Genomic DNA, 18138 nt, shown 5'->3' on the forward strand with positions numbered 1-18138 from the left:
CATGGGGAAGTATATCATGTTTTCTTTTTATTTAAATATCTCTAAAAGAGAATTGTTGCGACAGAGATAATAATGTATTTGGGGTTTATAACATACAACAAAGCAACAGTGTAAGACAATAGTGAGCATCAGTGCCCCACGGCCCAAGGTTCTCATCCCGCAGCCAAAACGGGGACGGTCTTATCTGCCCCTCTTGTGCTGCAGGCCGAGGACCCTGTTCCCTCCCACCGGGAGCAGATAGCAGCCAGGTGCCTGCCATATGATGCGCATGCTTCTGCAGAACAAACAAGTATACATCAAGCCCACTGGAGGGGGAAAGATTCTTCCAGACAAGGTGACCTGCCCAGCACTGGCTATGAGGGTCCTTTATGCCATCTCTGGATTGATGTAATGTGTGCGTGAGCCCAGCATGGAGCGTGATGACTTTCCAGATTGTTGGGTTATGAATTAATGAGGTCTCCCTGTAATTCCTAAAATGTACTCTTTCAAAATATCAGAGGCCTGTGTTGGGTGTTCCTCCTGTCCCTGGCCCAGGGGCTCACTGGGTTACTGTGGCCTCTCGGAGATGTGTGTGGACTTGAAGCCAGGTTAGAATGCATTTCACTTTCCTCGACAGGTTCCTTGTAGTATTGTTACCTTGGAGGATTCCACTTCAGCTAAACCTGATTAGTCCACTCAGCGTGCTCTAGGCTGGAGCAAGGAGCCCTGACTTTGGAACCCGGTTGAAACCCCAACTCCATCACTGCAGAACGGAGTGACTTGAGACAAATCACTTCACATCTCGGGGTGAGTCTGACTTAACAGGAAGACGGTATTTGCAGTTCTCCGCAGAGGCCTTCATCCCCACGTTCGACATGACAGCCCCATGGAAGGAAGGCAGCACGGGGTAGCCGTCCGCACCAGCTCCTGGCTCCAGTGGTCTGAGTTCGAGGCCCAGTCTCCTCACTTCACTGGCGCCCTTACCGGGTGACTTCACTTCCCTGCATCTTGATATCTTGATTTCATCATCTGTATCCTCTGGACGATAACAGACTCTATCTCAGATGTTTATGGCAGTTTAATGAATCGATATTGCTAAAGTCAGCCAAGCGAGAGGAGTATGTGTTAAATAAATAAAAGCTGTGTGCTGATATGAAACAGTCTGTACAAACTCTGGGCCTGCGAGGCTGGGATGTGGCACAGCTGGACTCAGCCTTTCTTCTTTCTGGAGGTCCTGGAGCAAGAACTGCACCCTCTTAAAGCCCCAGCTGTTGTGAAAAGATGCCAAGGGGGGACACTGGTCAACTGCAGGAGGGCGGGGCAGGCCTCAACCTCCCAGGGAGGAGTGGATGACCTAGGACGATTTAGCTTGCAGATAGGGGGAGGGCAAGCGTGGTGGTCCTCAAGGGCTGTAGATGAATACAGGCATAAAAATGGTTCTTACTTTCAGGATAAAACCGGCGACAAGAGATGGACGTTTCAGTGAAGAGAACTTCTGACCCATCATCAGGAAGACTGGTTGCCCCACCAAGGCTGGCTGACCCTTCTTGTCTGGGGTTCTGTCGGGAGCTTCTCAATGAAGGTAAAGAGTAGTTGGAGATGAGACATATACGGCCCCTCCCCAATCTAATAGTCCCGGACTCTAGTATTTCTGTTGGCTTTGAGATTTGACTACTGATAAGTGTGCTATTCTTTTTTTTTTTTTTTAAAGATTTTTATTTATTTATTCATGAGAGACAGAGAGAGAGAGGCAGAGGGAGAAGCAGGCTCCCAAGGAGCAGGGAGCCCGATGTGGGGCTCGATCCCAGGACCCTGGGATCATGACCTGAGCCGAAGGCAGACGCTTAACCATCTGAGCCACCCAGGCGCCCTGATAAGTGTGCTATTCTAAAGTTCCAAAATTTGAAGCTTGCCAAGAACTCTATAAAGAGCATCTGCCCAGATTCCCTGGGCTGCCTCCTAATGAAGTGCTCAGTGGCCTGACATTGCTGTAAGAAGCCCCTCCCCCCTCCTCCATGGATTAGGAAACATGGGGGTGGTAGTTTCAGCTCCTGGCAAGGTCATGGAAAGGCACTTTGTCTGAGAGCTGTCATTGCTCAAGAACCCAAAGATGGATCTTCAAACCCTCTTTTGATATTGCCAGTGGCTGCCCTTGAAATTTCAAAAGGGACATTCAGACCTGGCTCTGCGTTTGCCCATAATCCAGTGGCATCTGGACTTCATTTCAAAGGCCTGGAAGTCTGTGAAGTCATTCCGAAGAGTGGCTTTCGTATGTGCCTCCGCCAAAACGAGCATGGAGAATCCTGGTCATGAGGCACTTAAAAGTTTATTAGGCTCTGGTATTAAATTATAGCGTGACCTGTTAAACATGGATTCAAATAAGCCATGGTTCAAGTCAAGCTCTGGCTCCCACTACGGCTTTTCGACCAGCCGTGCAACAGATTGGTAGTGACCCCTCTGTCCCCAGAGGCATCAAACAGTGCCTATGTGACCACTTATGTGGGCCATGCTCACAGAGAGGGTTCTCGAACCCAGCAGAAGAAAGGCGGTAAACTTGAATGCATTCAAGCCCTGGGAGGGCAGTGGGAGGGAAGAAGTGTGGCCAGCCGTGGACAGGGGCGTGTGTGATCACCGCTAGGCAGCGGGGCCAGGTGTCAGCAGGCTGAGAGGCAGTGCCACCACGATGGCCAGATTGTCTGGTTTTTCTAAGAGAAGGTGGAAACCTGGATTTGTCTGTAAAAATCTCTCCATTTTTAAATGATGGCAACTCATTTTTTTTAATGCCAGTGTGTTTCATTTTTGCCATACTGGTTTGTTTGCGATATCATTTTGTTTTAGAATGTTTGATTGTTTTAGAATGCCAGTGTGTTTGCCACTTTTGCGAATAGAGAGTTATTCTTGCTAAAGAGCGGTGACAGGAGTCTGCAGGGCCGACCGCAGGCCGAGAAAGAATCCTTGTTCTAAGAGGCATCTGTAGGTGTGAGGTCAGAGCCTGCCGGTGCGTTCAGGTTGATCCCACTGTGGAGACAGGAGCGCTGGCCTGAGAGCGAGGAGGCCCAGGTTCTGGTCCCAGCCCTGCTGCTGCTGCCCTGTGTGACCTTGGGAAAGTCTTGGGCCTTCTCTGGCCTCAGTTTCCCCTTCTGGAATTGGCCCAGAACATCTCAGGTCCCTGATAGTTCAAATGGTCTCGGGTTCCTCGGAGGAACCCAGAAGGAGAATCGTCAAAAGTAGGGCTTGCGGTTCATTTGGGGTGAAATGGCTATCCTCGGGACTGGTTGTACATCTCGAAGGAGTTCCAAAGCTAAGAAAAGAATTTACCAGAGAGGAGGCTTTGCCAGCGCCTTCCAGAGTCTTTGTGCCAAGGGCTTAGGGCTGATGGAGGTGATGGGTTGGTATTCGTGAAGCACCAGTGGTGAGTTTAGGTTGTGATAGAAGGCACGTGGGGCTTCCATGACAGATGGAGAACAGCAGGTGGAGGGTCACACCAGAGGCCTGGCTTCTGCTCTCTGCTCTCACTCACTCTGACCTGAGGAGACCTTCCCTGTCTCTGAGCCTCAGTTTCCTCTTTCAAAATGAGGAGGTTGGCTGGCCGGTTTCTGAGCCCTGGAGTTCTACGATTCTAACCAATTATGTCGAAAAGTCATAGTTTTATCATCTGCACAAAGAGTTTAATTTTTTTTTTAAATCCAACAGCTCTTTCTTTAGCACCCACTGGTGACAGGCACAATGGATGCAGCCAGCAAAACCTGCCCCCGTGCTGCCTACCGTCTTGGGGGCCAGATAATTACCAGTCAGGTAAGGGAACAGCATAACTGGCAGAGTACCATAAGAACACAAGTTTTCAACGGGAGACTAGAACCTAGTCGGGGTGGGATGGCGACAGCTTCTTTGAGGAAGTGACTCGAGCTGAGATCCAAAGGATGCTGAGGGGAGAACAAGGTGAAGGGGACAAGAAAAAGAGCTGCTAGAAGAGGAACAGCATGTGCAAAGCCTGTGACCAGAGGCACTGAAAGGAGCCAGCACTGTGTGAGCTGAGGCTGTCGAGGTTCGGGCCGAGCCAGACCCTGCAGAGTCTTGTCATCCTTAGAGAAACTTGGATCCTGGTGCTGAGCATGTGGGGAAGCCTCTGGAGGATTTCCAGCAAGGAAAGACAGGGTCCAATCTGTGTTTTGAAAAGACTTCTCTGAGTACTGTTGGGAAGAGACAGGGAATGGTGGAAGGGATGAGTGGGGACCTAGGGAAGCAGAAGAGATTCAAGGGACCAGTGAGGAGGTGGTGACGGAGTGACAACATCCTGGGGAGACACGACAGGGGCCCTCCTGGAACCATGACAGCCATGAGAGAGGGAGAGGTCAGACTTGAGGGCACTTTAGGATTCTGAGTTCTCGGGGCTTGGTGAAAGATGAAGGAGGAGTTGGGGCCAACTCCCGGTGGTCTGAGCAGGGGCACCTGAAGGCGAGCGGGCCTCAGATCTATGGGCATTTCCAAGCAGCAGCCCCTGATGGTTGTCAGGGACCCCCCACTTCTGGTTTTTCACAACTCTGTGCTTTTCCCTCTCGATTGTGGGCTGCATTTAGTGACGTACCACTAAAAGACTATGTCAGAGGTGACGGGTGAAGAGGTTGGGTTATAAAAGGACGGTGACCTCTGTTTGGCACTCTCTCGGTCTCTCCATGGCTCGTGCTGGGGGGAGGCCCACTCTAGTGCATGTGGAAGTGGATCTTTGGAGGCCTGCCAACAGCTGCCTAAGTGAGTTTGGAATCTGATCACCACCCCCAGTCAAGTCTTGAGATCACCACCACCAAGGCTGACACCTCGATGGCTGCCTCATGGAAAATCTTGAGTCAGAACCACCCCGTTCAGCCACTTGCAGATTCCTGACCCACAGAAACTGAGAGTTAATAATCAGGTTTTATTTCCAGCTGCTGAATTTCGGGGTCATTAGTTAGGCAGCCGTAGGTAATCAATACAGCTCTCCCTGACACAGGCTGCACCCTCAGCTTCCCTAAGGCTGGGAAGGGAAGGGTTAACCACAGAGCCCAGGCCTCCAGGCCAGCAGCAAGGTTAAAGCCTCCAGCCTGAGGGACAGTTCATTACAGAGTTATCTAGTGGCTCAGCCAACATTTGGGTCTGTAGCCAGCTGGGCCGTAGCCCTCCTGCCGTGTCTGTCAGAGCAGGGACCCTAGAGGGGAGGCATCCTGGAAACGGACAGATTTATCAACAGCCTCGCTTCCCTGCATCTGCCCATGATGGGCCAGCTGCAAGTAGAGCCAGTGGGACCTTATGGCCGTGTCCCCAGCGGGGGGACACGGCCTCCACTCCTGCAATGTGCTGCCTCGCGGAGCTCATGGCCCCGGGTCTGCAGTGTTGGGTCCTGAGAGAGGTGCTGAGGGGCTTCCCCAAGCCCCGGAGACTGCCAGTAACCACACAGGAGTATGGAGCACCTCCTGGGTGATGAGCCCTTCTACTCATCACCTCGTTTCACCCTTGCAGTAACCCTGCCAAAGTGGGAATGCCTATGAGCTCTGCCCCTTTGCAGGTGAGAGAACCAAGGTCTAAGGTCACGTAGCTGAAAAGCACAAGACCATCTGACTCCAAAGTGTGTGCTTAACCACTGTGTCTCCTTGGTGGCTCTGTGGTGAGGAGGGATTTGGTGCCTCAGTGGTTGAGGGAGCTGGTTCAGGGAATACGGTGGGAGAGCCAAGGAGGCAGGGCCCCATCCAACTCCAGCAAAAGCAGCTCTCCTCTTCCGGGTTGTGCCATCAAGGGACCATGTAAAATTCCATTTCACAAACCAGGTAGCATAGTGTTTCAGAATGTGTGTTCTGAACTGAGAACTTGAAGTAGGAAGATAAGTCTGGTGCAGTAGGGGCAGGGGAAAGAGGATGAGAAATAACCGTTGTGGGTTTTCTCTGAGAGCAGAGCCTTGGAAGGGTGGAGTGGACAGCGATAAGATTAGAAACTTCTTCACATATTTCCTGGAGCCGTAAATCCTGGCTCATTTTACCCAATTTACCAAAGGGATTAAGCTGACATAGAGAGGAGCCAAAAGAAAGAAGATAGGCCGCCTTCCAGGACTGACTGTTTAGAGAGCTGAGGCCCAGCCTGGCAAGGGACAAACCTCTCACTCTGAGCCCAGGTTCTTTCCCAGCACCCCTGGACACAGCCCATCGTGTTCCTGCTTAAACCCTTCCGGTAAGGGGGAGCTCACATGCCCATACGGAGTAGACTGTTCAGCTCTCAGTGCTCAGAAGAGCTTCTCACCCTGCAAATACAAACCTTCCCCCAACAGCTTCATTCAATAATTCAGTGGGTTGTTACATAAAAGCATACTTTTAATATGTTTATTTTGAATCCAATAAAAATGCTAAATTTTCTTGTCAATTTAAATGACATAGTTGCCTATTTTGAGGTTTCTCTATACATAATTATGTTACTTTGGAAAGATGATGGTTTTGTTTTTTCTCCAAATCTTACTTCTTTCATTTCTTTTTCTTGCCTTACTGCCCTGGCTAAGACCATCAGTAAATGAGTAAATGGGTGCAGTGGGCATCCTTGACTTGTCTCTGATCTCCAAAGGGAAAACTTGCAATATTTTACCATGTTAGCTGCAGACATGTCTTTATCAAATTATGGAAATTCCCTTCTGTTCATAATTTCCTAGATTATTTTTTATTAGTTTTAGATCATGAATAAGTGTTAAATTTTTATCAAATGGTTTTCTGCATGTAGGTTTTGTCCCTTAATTAGTTTATGTGCTGAATTAACCTGAATTTCATTTCATTTAATGGACTTTCTTGTTCTTGTTCTTTTTCTTTTTTTAGAGAGAGAGAGAGAGCACAAGTGGGGAATGGAGGGGCAGAGGGAGAGAGAATCTCATCACTCTGAGATTCATGACCTGAGCTGAAATCAAGAGTCAGCCACTTAACTGACTGAGCCACCCAGGTACCCCAACCTTAATGGATTTCCTAATGTTAAACTGACCTTGTGTTCCTGGGATTAGTCCATTTCAGTTGTGGTATCATTTTGTGTACTGATGGATTTTTGTGGCTAACCCTTTATCCGTGATTTTTCATTTCTATTTACGAGTAAAATTGGCCTGTAATTTTCTTTTCTTGCCATATCTTTGTCCTGTTTTGATATGCAGGTTATGTTAGCCTCATAAAGTGAACTGGAGATTACTCACTCTTTTTCTACTCTCTGGAAGAGATTGTCAAAGACAAAAATAGTTTCTTCTTTGAATGTTGGATAGAACTTGTCAGTGAAGCCATCTAGAGCTGAAGTTTTCTGTATGGAAAAGGGTTTTAACAACTGATTCAATATCCTTAATTGTTAGAGGATTATGTAGGCTTCCTATTTTGTCTCAAGTCAAAATTGGTATATTTTGCCTTTCTAGGATGTTGTCCATTTCATTTAAGTTTTCAAATGTATTGACTCAAAGTTGCTCAAAACATTCTCTTTTTTCCTTTAATCGTGACAGTATCTGTAGTGATGTCTCACTTTTTAGTCCTAATATTGGGGTTTTGGGGAGCCATTTATGTTTTTCTCTAGATCAGTTTCATTCAGGGGTTTGTCAAATCGTCTTTTTAAAGAACCAACTTTGGCTTTGTTGGAGTAGCTCTGTTTTAACTTTTGCTTTCTTATTTTATTAATTTCGGTTCTTGCCTTCATCATTTACTTTTTCCTATTTTTATTAGATTTGTTTTTTTTTTTTTTAAAGATTTTATTTATTTTTTTTGACAGAGAGAGACATAGCGAGAGCAAGAACACAAGCAGGGGGAGTGGGAGAGGGAGAAGCAGGCTTCCTGCAGAGCAGGGAGCCCGATTCGGGGCTCGATTCCAGGACCCTGGGATCATGACCTGAGCCGAAGGCAGACGCTTAATGACTGAGCCACCCAGGCGCCCTAGATTTGTTTTGATATTCTTTTTCCAATATTTTGGCATGAATGTTGATCAGTTTTCAGCTTCTTCTCTGACATATGCACTTAAGACTATAAATTTCCCTCTACATACTGATTTACCCACACCTACAAATTTTGATATGAATTTTCTTCATTATCAATTGATCAAAAATATTTTCTAGCTTCCTTTATCAGTTCTTCTTTTAACCCATGGGTTATTTAGAAGTGTGTTTTTAAATTTCCTAGCCCATGGAAAATTTCTAATTATCTCATTATTGATTTATACCTTCATTATAAGGAATAGCAGTTTAGATAATATGCTCTGTGTGGTTTTAGTTCTTTGAAATCTGGTGAGACTGGCTTTATAGCTCAGTTCATAGTCAAATTTTGTAAATTGTCTTATGTATTTGAAAATAAGGTGTTGGATGCAGTTATCTGTATGTGTCATTTATTTAAGTCCTTTGAGTAAAGACTATTAATGCTCATTCCTACCTGATTCTTCTCTTTTGAGGGTGGATATAGGCAGACTACATTTTTCCATACCCTTGGAGACAAGAGAGGCCATGTGACCAGTTCCAGCTAAAGAGATGTGAATGGAAATATGTTTACCTTCTGGGCCAAGGCACCTAAGAATGTGTGCTACCTCCACATTTTTTCTTCTTTAGAAGCACACTGAGATGACAGAGCCATGTGGTGAGAGACGCCTGGATCCCTGGGTCACTGCGTGGAGGAGAACTTCCCTAAGAATTGCCTGACCACTGCACTTTGTGTGAGTAAAAAATAAACCTTTGTTGTATTAAGCCACCAAGACTTTGGGATTTTTTTTTTTTTTGGTCACCGTTGCATAACCTATCCCTATACTGACTTTTTGCCTCCATGTCCGGCCAAATTCTGAGAGAGATATATTGAATCTAACATTCTGATTTGGATTTGAGTATTTCTAATAGTTCTGTCAATTTCTCTTTTGTCCATTTTGAACTATGCCATTAGGTGTTTATAAAATTAAAATAGTTTACTGAAACATTTTTTATCATATGGTGCCCTTCTTATCTCTGGTAATACTTTCAATGACAAAGCTTCTTTTGTTTTCTATTAATATAGTCATGCCACAGTTCTTTTGCAAGCTGTATTTTATTCCATCCTTTTACTTTCCACCATGTTATATCCTTATGTTTCCTAGTGGGAGGGGTGATGGGAGGAAAGGGAAATTTAGAATGAATTCCACATACCTTCCATGTGTGCTGGTCATGTAGCTGGGTCCTGAGTTCATAGAAGAGAACAAGATACAGTCTCCTCTCTCCAAAAGGTTACAGTATAGTAGCAGAGATGACATGGGTACTTCAAAAATCACGTGGAATGTAGTAAGTGCCAGACATCTGATACGTACCTTTATAAATCATCGCTGAGTGAATGATGTGAATTGCCACAAGAGTTCCGAGGAGAGAGAAATTATGTCTGATGGGAATGGATCCAGGCAATCTTTGGAATGGCATTTGAATTGGGCCTTGGAAACCAGTTATTTTTGGACGTTCAGAGAAATAGAAGAAGGTAAGAACAATTCAGGCATGGGAGCAGCATGAAGGCATGGAATATCTTTTTATGTTTATGGAGATATAATTTATATACCAGAAAGTTCATCCACTTAAAATGTACAATTCAGTGGTTTTAAAGTGTATCTAAGAGTTACACAACCATCACCATAACCTAATTTTAGAACATTTTCATCATCTCCAAAAAGAAAGTACTCATTAGCAGTCACTCCCTATCCTCTTGACCCCACCCCCTCCCTGGCCTACCCCGTGGCCCTAGACAACCACTGATCTACTTTCTATTTGTCTATTCTGGACATTTCGTATAAATGGAATCATCCAATATATAATCTCTTATGACTGGCTTCTTTCATGTAGGCCTAAAGTTTACCAGGCTCATCCACGTTGTAGCATGAATCAGCACCATGTTCTCTTTCGTTGCGGAATAATATTCCATTATATGAATGCCCCACATTTTATTATCCATTTGTGAGTTGATGGACATTTAGGTTATTTCCACTTTTTAACTACTGTGAATAATGCCGCCCTGAGTATCTGTGTTCAACTTTTGTGTGCAGGTATGTTTTTATTTTCTGATTCCACTAAGAGTGGAATGGATGAGTCAAATGGTAACTATGTTTAACCTTTTGAGGAACTGGCAAACTGTTTTCCAAGGTAGCTGCACCACCTCATTTCCAGCAGGCACCTATGAGAACTCCAATTTCTCTACATCCTCTCTCACATCTGTCTTGTTGATCACAGCCATCTGGTGGGTGTGAAGTGGCAGCTTGTGATTTTGATTTTCGATTCCCAATGGTTAATGATGTCGAGCCTCTCTTCATGTGCTTATTGGCCATTTGTAGATCTTCTGAGAAATGCCTATTTAAATCCTTTGCCTCTTCTTAAATTGGGTTCTTTGACATTTTATTGTTGAGTTCCAAGAGTTCTTTATATATTCTGGCTACAAGACTCTCATGAGTTACACGATTTCAAATATTTTCCCCAACTTACATGTTGTCTTTTCACCTTCTTGCTGGTATCCTTTGAAACACCAAAGTATTAAGTGTTTATGAAGTCCAATTTATCAGTTTTCTCTTTTAGCACTTGTGTTTTTGGTGTTGTATCAGTCGTTCTATTTTGTTCACCTAGGTGCTGGTCCCCTGGGTGGTTCAGTTTGTGGAAACCCACCAGGCTATTAGTTTGTGCACTTTTCTGCACATGTATGCAAGATTTCCATAAACAAGTTTTTTAAGGGGCTGATCATAATTGCTGCTTCCTCCACTGTGTCATTGTGGGGACTGGATGAGTGAATGCATGCACAGTGCTTGGCATAGGTCTGGCCCCACTTAGCACTAAGAGATGGCAGCTGCTATTGGCATCATTGTAAAATCTAGCTCTGCTCCTTATTGGGTGGGTGATCTTGGCCCCAAGTCACTTCACCTCATCAAGCCTCACTATCCTCATCCATAAAATGGGTTAGTGCCACCCACTTCACCAGGGCCAGCAGGGACCTTGATGACATGAGATAAAATATTGTCAAGCTTGAGGTCTGCCCCAAGGAGGCCCTCATGCAGGCTTGGATCAAAAAAATAGGAAAAAAAAAAAAAAGAGAGAAAGAGAAAGAAAAACCAGAGTCATGACTGAAGAGAGACAAACTCTCAGGGCTGTGAGGGTGTGAGTGGCTGCCAAGAGCTGGCTGTGGGCTCCTTAGAGCTTGCGTGAGCTGGGCTGGCCAGGCCTGGGAAGGAATGAAGGGGGATTTGGTGGCTTCCAGGTAGAGCCTGGCCTGGTGGTGCCAGGATACCTGGTTATTTGTGAAGTCATCAGAGACCAGACCTCCTTCTTCCCCTCAGCTTCCCACACTGGTTGTCCCTGTTCAAGTCCCATCTCCTCTTTGCCCAAACAATCCCTCCACTTCCCCAATGCCTGTCTTGCCCTTGAGGTCCCACCAAGGAAGACTCATCCCCCTGCCCTGGGCCACTCCACATCCCCCACTCCGTCTTCACCCTGGTGCTCCCACTCCCTCCCAGGCAGCTGGAGGGAGCTTCCTAAAGAATCCAGGAGGTCATTATCACCCGCTGCCCACAACCCTCCAGTGGCAGTGGCTGCCAGAGGATAAATTCCTTCTCTGGTCTCGACGGCAAGTGCAAGTTTTAAGGGCCTTGAAGTTTTTACCATTGTGTGTGCGTGGGCGGGGTGTGTGTGTGTCATTAAATATGACATACATATATAGAGAGAAGTTCCACATACTAAGTGTAGAACCCTATGAATTCCACCAAACCGAACACGTCTGCGTAAACCGACACCACAGTCAAGAATCAGACCGTTACGGGCGCCCAGACACCTGCCCCTGGGGCCCCTTCTAGTTTATCACCCATCACCCAATGGCAACCACTTCTTACGTTACAGAGGAGTTTTGCCTGGCGTTGCACTTCACATGAATGAAATCATTCGGTGTGTACCTTTTGTCGGGCATCTTTTGCTTAACACGTCTGTGAGAGTCAGGCAAGCTGTTGCCTGGAGCCAGACGTTGTCTTTTCTCATCCCTGTGCGGGTGCTTAGAGCCCCTGCACTGCCCTTTAGATGCCTCTCCCACTGGGTTTGGGCCTCTAGGTTGTTTTCAGCTTTGGGATATGACGAAAAAAAGCCATTCTTGCCCATGTCTTTTGGAGGATACATGGACTCATTTCTGTTGGGTAGACATCCGTGAGAAGAATTGCCACCCCATCGGGACAAGTGAACGTTTGGCTTTAGAAGATACCACAAATCATTTTCCAAAGCGGTCCTGCCAATTTACACTCCTCTCCTGGCCACATAGGAAAGTTCTTGTTCCAGATCTTCATGGACACTTTGTGTGTGTGTGTGATATAGACAGAAAGAGAGATTATATATATACAGCCTCTTTCATTTTAGCCATTCTGGTGAGTAGGCTGTGTTATCACATTGTGGTCTTAATTTTGATTTTAGGGGACTATCTTTTTTTTTTCTAAAGATTTTGATTTATTTATCTGAGAGAGAGAAGGAGAGTGAGAGAGAGCATGAGCAGAGCAGAGGGAGAGGGAGAAACAGACTCTCTGCTGAGCAGGAAGCCCGACGTGGGGCTCAATCCCAGGACCCTGGGATCATGACCTGAGCCGAAGGCGGACACCCAATGGACTGAGCCACCCAGGTGCCCCAGGGGACTATCTTTAAGAGAAAAAATATAAGATAGAATTTTGAATGTAACATTGGGTACAAAAGTGAATATTTATTAAGAATGTGAAAAGAAATCATAACAAATTTCTGGAGACTTTCAAGCTTCAGATTCCTTTCTTGTGAGATTTTTTTGAGGCTGTTTCCCAGAAATGCTTACATGGAAGTGCTTCCTGATAGCAACCTGGCTCCCCTCGCCGCCTGCAGTGCTCAACAGCTGCTTTTGGTGAACAGGCCCCCGTGAACGAGGGGCTCAGAGCTCAGGCGTCACCAGCTTCCCGGGAAGGGACCTCTGGCCCCTTCCCATCTCCTACTCTTTAGGGTCTCAGCTTCCACGTCAGCTTCTCAGAAGGCCTTCTCTGCCTTCATTTTGTAAGGCCACGTCCTGAGACAGATGATGACAGAGCAGCAGTCACTGTGGACCCAGCCTGCCTGGGTTGACCTCTTGACTCCACCATCTTCTAGCTGTGTGACCTTGGACACGTCAGTCAACCTCTCTGGGCTTCAGTTTCCTCACCTGTAGAGTGAAGTAGAGTAGACCATGCTAGCTCCCACGTGGTGGGGCATTGTGAGGACCCAGCAAGTTAATGCACATAACGCAGTTGAAAGGGTGCTTGGCACCCTTCTCCATAAGATTGTCATGATGGCCCCCATCGTCATGAGCCTTGGTTCTCTCCTTCTGGCACATCTCACCTCACACTGATGATCTGCTTGAGTGCTCTGCAGGACACATTTGCCGTGGTGCCCGCTGTATCCCCAGGCCGAATGTGGCCCCTGCTATGCCCACATAGCAGGAGCAAAGAAGATGTTGAGTGACTGACTGTCCTCAACGGATCTCACATCCGTCCAGGTGTGTCCAAGCCACAGCCATACCCTGGTCTGTCTTCATCATTCCGTGCAGGCAGTGATCCCCTTGCTCACCTGGAGCAGGCACTGACTGAATACATGAGCCTTGGCCGCCTACCCTCATCTCACCTTTCTCAGATTGGGGCCAGAGTTTCTGTTGGCTTCTGTGTCCCCCAGGCCTTTACAGTTTACTAGGCCTGTTCCCTTCTGTAACCACATCTCTGGGTTCGGTAACAGGGCCGAGATTGGGAGCCCCAGTGCAACAGAGGTCTGGAAGGGGTAAGTGGCTCCTCAAAGTCACACAGCACGAGAAAGTGGGGGGATGGGACACATGCCCAGGACTCCTGGGTGGGCTGCCCACCCTTGGTCCCAGGGTACCTCTCATCCCTTCTGATGAGCACCAGAGGCTGAGCACATAGTAGGCACTTAGGTTTGTTCAGAAAGAGTGGAAAGAGGACAGGCTGGGCTTTAGTCGTTGGCTCTGGGACCGTGGGCAAGGCCTTGACCCACCTGTGCCTCAGTTTTCCCATCTGTAAGAGGGGTTCACTTACCAAGTGAAGGCAGATTTATCTCAACTGGCCTGGGTGGTATTTCTCCTCGGTCCTTCTGTCTTTCTGTCTGTCTACTCCATGATGACTTTGGAAGGAGCTGGCATGTAGTCGGGACTGACTAATGGCATGGAGAGAACCTGGGATTTCCCTCCAAGCCTCTGGTGTCCGTCCTGACCCAGAGCAGTGGCCGGGAGCCATGTTTGGAGAAGCAGCTCCTCTGCCATCTTTAAAGGATATTGATAGATATTGATGAAATGCCGCTGGCGAGCCCAGATGATCTGCAAAGATCTCGGTGAATGGTTAAGGGTTTGCCAGCCCCTGTAATACACTCCCCCCTCCCCACTGCCACCTCACAGGGTGGGCAACGAGCAGACATGATCTTGGACAGTTGTTGTGAACAGTGTGATAACACGTCCAGCTCAATGGCACTTCATGACTCCTCTGCTCCTACTCTCTCCTCTCCCAGGTGACGCAGGGGCAACTAAGGCCCAGAGAGGGAAGAGATTTACCCAACGTCGCCCAGCACATCCAGGCAGACCTCCCGAATCAGAATCAAGTCTGTGATTCCAGGTCTCAGCCTTCTTTACCCCCCAACATTATTAATTATTTTTAAAAATAGCTTTGTTAAGATATAATTCACATATGTTACAATTCACTTTTTTAAAGTAGATAATTCAATGGCTTTTAGAACAGAGTTGTGCATCCATCACCACACTTACTTTGAGAACATTTAACCACTCCAAAAAGAAACCCCGTACCCTTTAGGTGTCAACCCCCTTCCCCTCCCCCAGCCCCCACGAGCCCTCCATCCCCTCAGCCCCAGGCAACCACCCATCCATTTTCTGTCTCCATATGTTTGTCTATTCCGCACATTTCACATACGACACGTGGTCTTTTGCGACTGGCTTCTTGCACTGAGCATAGTGTTTTCAAGTTTTATCCATGGTGTAGCCTATATCAGCACTTCATTTCTTTTTGTGGCTGAGTAATAGTCCATTGTATGGGTGTATCACATTTTATTTATCCAGTGATCAATTGATGGACACTTGGGTTGTTTCCACTTTTTGGCTATTGTGAATAATGCTGCTGTAAACATTCACGTAGAACTTGTTGGGTGGGCATGTTTTCAGTTCTCTTGGGTATATACCTAGGAGTGGAATTGCTGGGTCCTATGGTAACTACATTTGTGAGCCCAGGTTCCTGGCTCTGGCTTTCTCAGACCTTCAGGGTGCTGATGGTGGGGAGGCTTGCCACTTGCAGTGCCCGGGGTCTGGGAACCCAGTCTTCCCTTCCACTTTGCAGAGTCTTCTGCATGGGAGAGTCAACTGGATTCTAACTCCTGCTCTCTGCCATCAACCTGCTGATGTTCCGTCAGCATGTTACGGGTGAGCTGTGTTACGTCTCTGAACCTTAGTCTTCCCATCTGGGAAATGGTATATTAATCTCTATGGTCCCTTCTGAGGGTTAACTGAGATCATAAAAACACAGTTTGCGTCCATTCATTCATTACATTCATTGGTGGCTGATATGCCATGCACTGTTCATAGCGGAAGAGACACTCAAAATCCCTTGTATTTACACAGGAAGCATCTTGCTTAAGCTTCAAGATAGCCCTGGGAGGAATACCTCCCAGTATTCCATCTCCTAGAAGAAGAAGAAGAGAGAACTCTGGAAGCCAAGTCCCTTTTCTCCATCCCCCTTGAGACTTAATTTTAGAATCTAGGAGTACTCTGTCTTTTGAACTTTTACTGCGGTAAGCCCTACACGCAAAAAGAGCACCATTGTGCGTAGCTGAATGTACCTGGTACTGAGCGCCCAGATGAAGGAAATCGAAACCCATCCCCATCCCCCCAGTCCCCCTGCGCTCCAGCCCCGTCTTCCCCGCCAAGGAGAACAGATGAGTTCTGCCCGTTCGTGAACTTCCTATGAGGGCAGTTCCGTAGTTCAAGGTCTTCTGTGTTTGCTTCTTTTGTTCAGCGCTAGGTCCGTGAGATTCATTGTATTGTTGTGTGTTATCATAGCTCCCCTGTATTCGAGGCCGTGCAAATGATTGAAAACAATGATGATTGTTTTCACTGCCTCTGCTTTTAATGGGTCTCTTTGGGCTTTTCTTCTTGAAACAGAACACCAGGTCTCACACTCTCCCAAGAGTGTGTGTCTGGACATCTGCCCAGACCTGTGTGGGAGGGAAGTGGGGAAGCCAGGACAGGGTATGTGCTGACCCAGTCCTGGCCCCAAGGTGCATGTGCTTCTAGGAGGCTGCCACCTGGCCCTCTTCCCAAGGCCCCTCCCTTTTGGACTCTGTCAATATTCTGTTATTCTAGGCTTGCCCTGAGGCCAAGGGGTGAGCTGGCAGGCATCCTAGGAAAGCAAGAGCAGCTGGAGAGGAGAGGGACTTTTAGGGGTGGGGAGACGGACCCAATCAGATCCCCACTGAGGCCTGTCAGAGCTTGTGTGGAGTACGCTGTGCCACGTGTCCTGGAGTACGTGGGAAGGGAGGGTTCGGGTGGAAATCAGACCTCCCCTGGGCTAGGCTGTGTGCTGGGGAGGGCAGGCTGCCTGGGTGCCAGTCCCAGCTCTGTGACTATAGAATCTGTAAAATGGGGGCAACAACCTGTTAGGGTTATCCGAGGAGGAAAGAGCTCAATGCACAGAAAGGTTCCTGGCGTGAAGTTGGCTCTTAGGATTATAACATGTAAGAGTCAGCTAGTTTATGTGTGTCATTGTTTCGAGCCTGCATACTGGTCATGGAAGGAGACACCATATCATCCCCATTCAACGGCTAAGAAAGCGGAGGTACAGAGAGGTTGAGAACCTGCCTGAAGCCACACTGTGAATCTATGGCAGGGCCAGGCTTTGATCCTGGGTCTGTGGCCCCAGCACCCAGGCCTCTGAGCCCAGGGCTCTGAGCCGTCGTGGAGCAGGGCATAGCCCTGCACTGTAGGGGCCTGGACTCAGCCCTCCCCTGGTTCTGGGAGCAGGAGCTCAGGCTCCTTTTCTTTGTCTGCAAAATGGGCCAATAGGAGCAGCAGGGCTTTTCTCCTTCCTGGGTTCCTGGCTAGTAGGCTCCCAGGGGTGGGACAGGCATGGGGGCTGGTCAGGAGAGGCCTCTGAATCTGCTCAGCATCGGCCGACTTTGCTGAAGCAGCCTTGCCCTTGCGTTTTCGGGGGGAGATGTCAGGCCTGGAGGCAAAGTCAGCAGTCCTGAGTCCACCTGGTGACCCCCTTGCAGGGCGTGTGCCCTGACTCTGCTCTTGGGGTGCTCCAGAGCCCCGGCCAGGCACACAAACAGCTGTTTCTAATCCAGGCTGCTGAGTGGAGCAAACGCTACCTATGATAGACCCAGGAGAACCAGAGGTTGAAGCCATTGGCCGCAGTCCAGGAAGGCTTCCCAGAGGAGGCCTCCTTGGAGCAGGGTCTTGAAGGCTGATTAAGAGTTCCTTAGGTAGAGATGATGGCAAAGCTTAGCAGAGGGAACAGCCATAGGCATCAGCTACTCAATTCTATCCCCACGCCCCACCCTTGCTTAGCCATCTGTTTTTCAGGGGGGCTGGAAGCCTGAAAATGATATTTTCCAGAGCCCCTTGCCAGCTCGTTTCTGGTTAGGCTCTGCCAGTGGGGAGAAAGCAGGAGGAGGAGAGATGCCTGCCCCCCTCCAGCTCATGCTGCAGCCGGGCCGGCCAACTTGGGCAGACCTCAGACATTTGGGCAGCCCTGTTGGCTCCAGCAGGCAGGGGGTGAGTGCCGGCTCGGCTGGGGGCTCCCGACCATTCTGGATGGTGGCTGCCTTGTCACCTGCCATCTCCCTTCTACTCTTCCTGCACGTCGGATGCCTTTGGAACCCATGTCCCTCGTCCTCTCAGCCTGAAATGGCCCAGAGGTTTCTGTTTTCCAGCCGGTCACTAACTGATAAAGTGCTCAGGCCATGTAGGCCAGGACAAGCTGTAGTCTTCAGGGGACAGAAGGATTCAGTACCCAGAAAATGTGATGATGTCATGTTTTCATTTTGATTTATTTTCTTAGGTGCGTGTAGTGTTCAACAGGAGTTCCCCCAGGGCAGAGACTGTCCTCCATTGTTTATTCAATCAACAAACATTTATTGGTGGCTGGTCAGTGGGGAATGAGGTGAATGGCCAAGTT

Source organism: Mirounga leonina, unplaced genomic scaffold, assembly GCF_011800145.1.
Source record: "Mirounga leonina isolate KUSES-001 unplaced genomic scaffold, KU_Mleo_1.0 Mir_150, whole genome shotgun sequence".
NCBI classification, from domain to species: Eukaryota; Metazoa; Chordata; class Mammalia; order Carnivora; family Phocidae; genus Mirounga; species Mirounga leonina.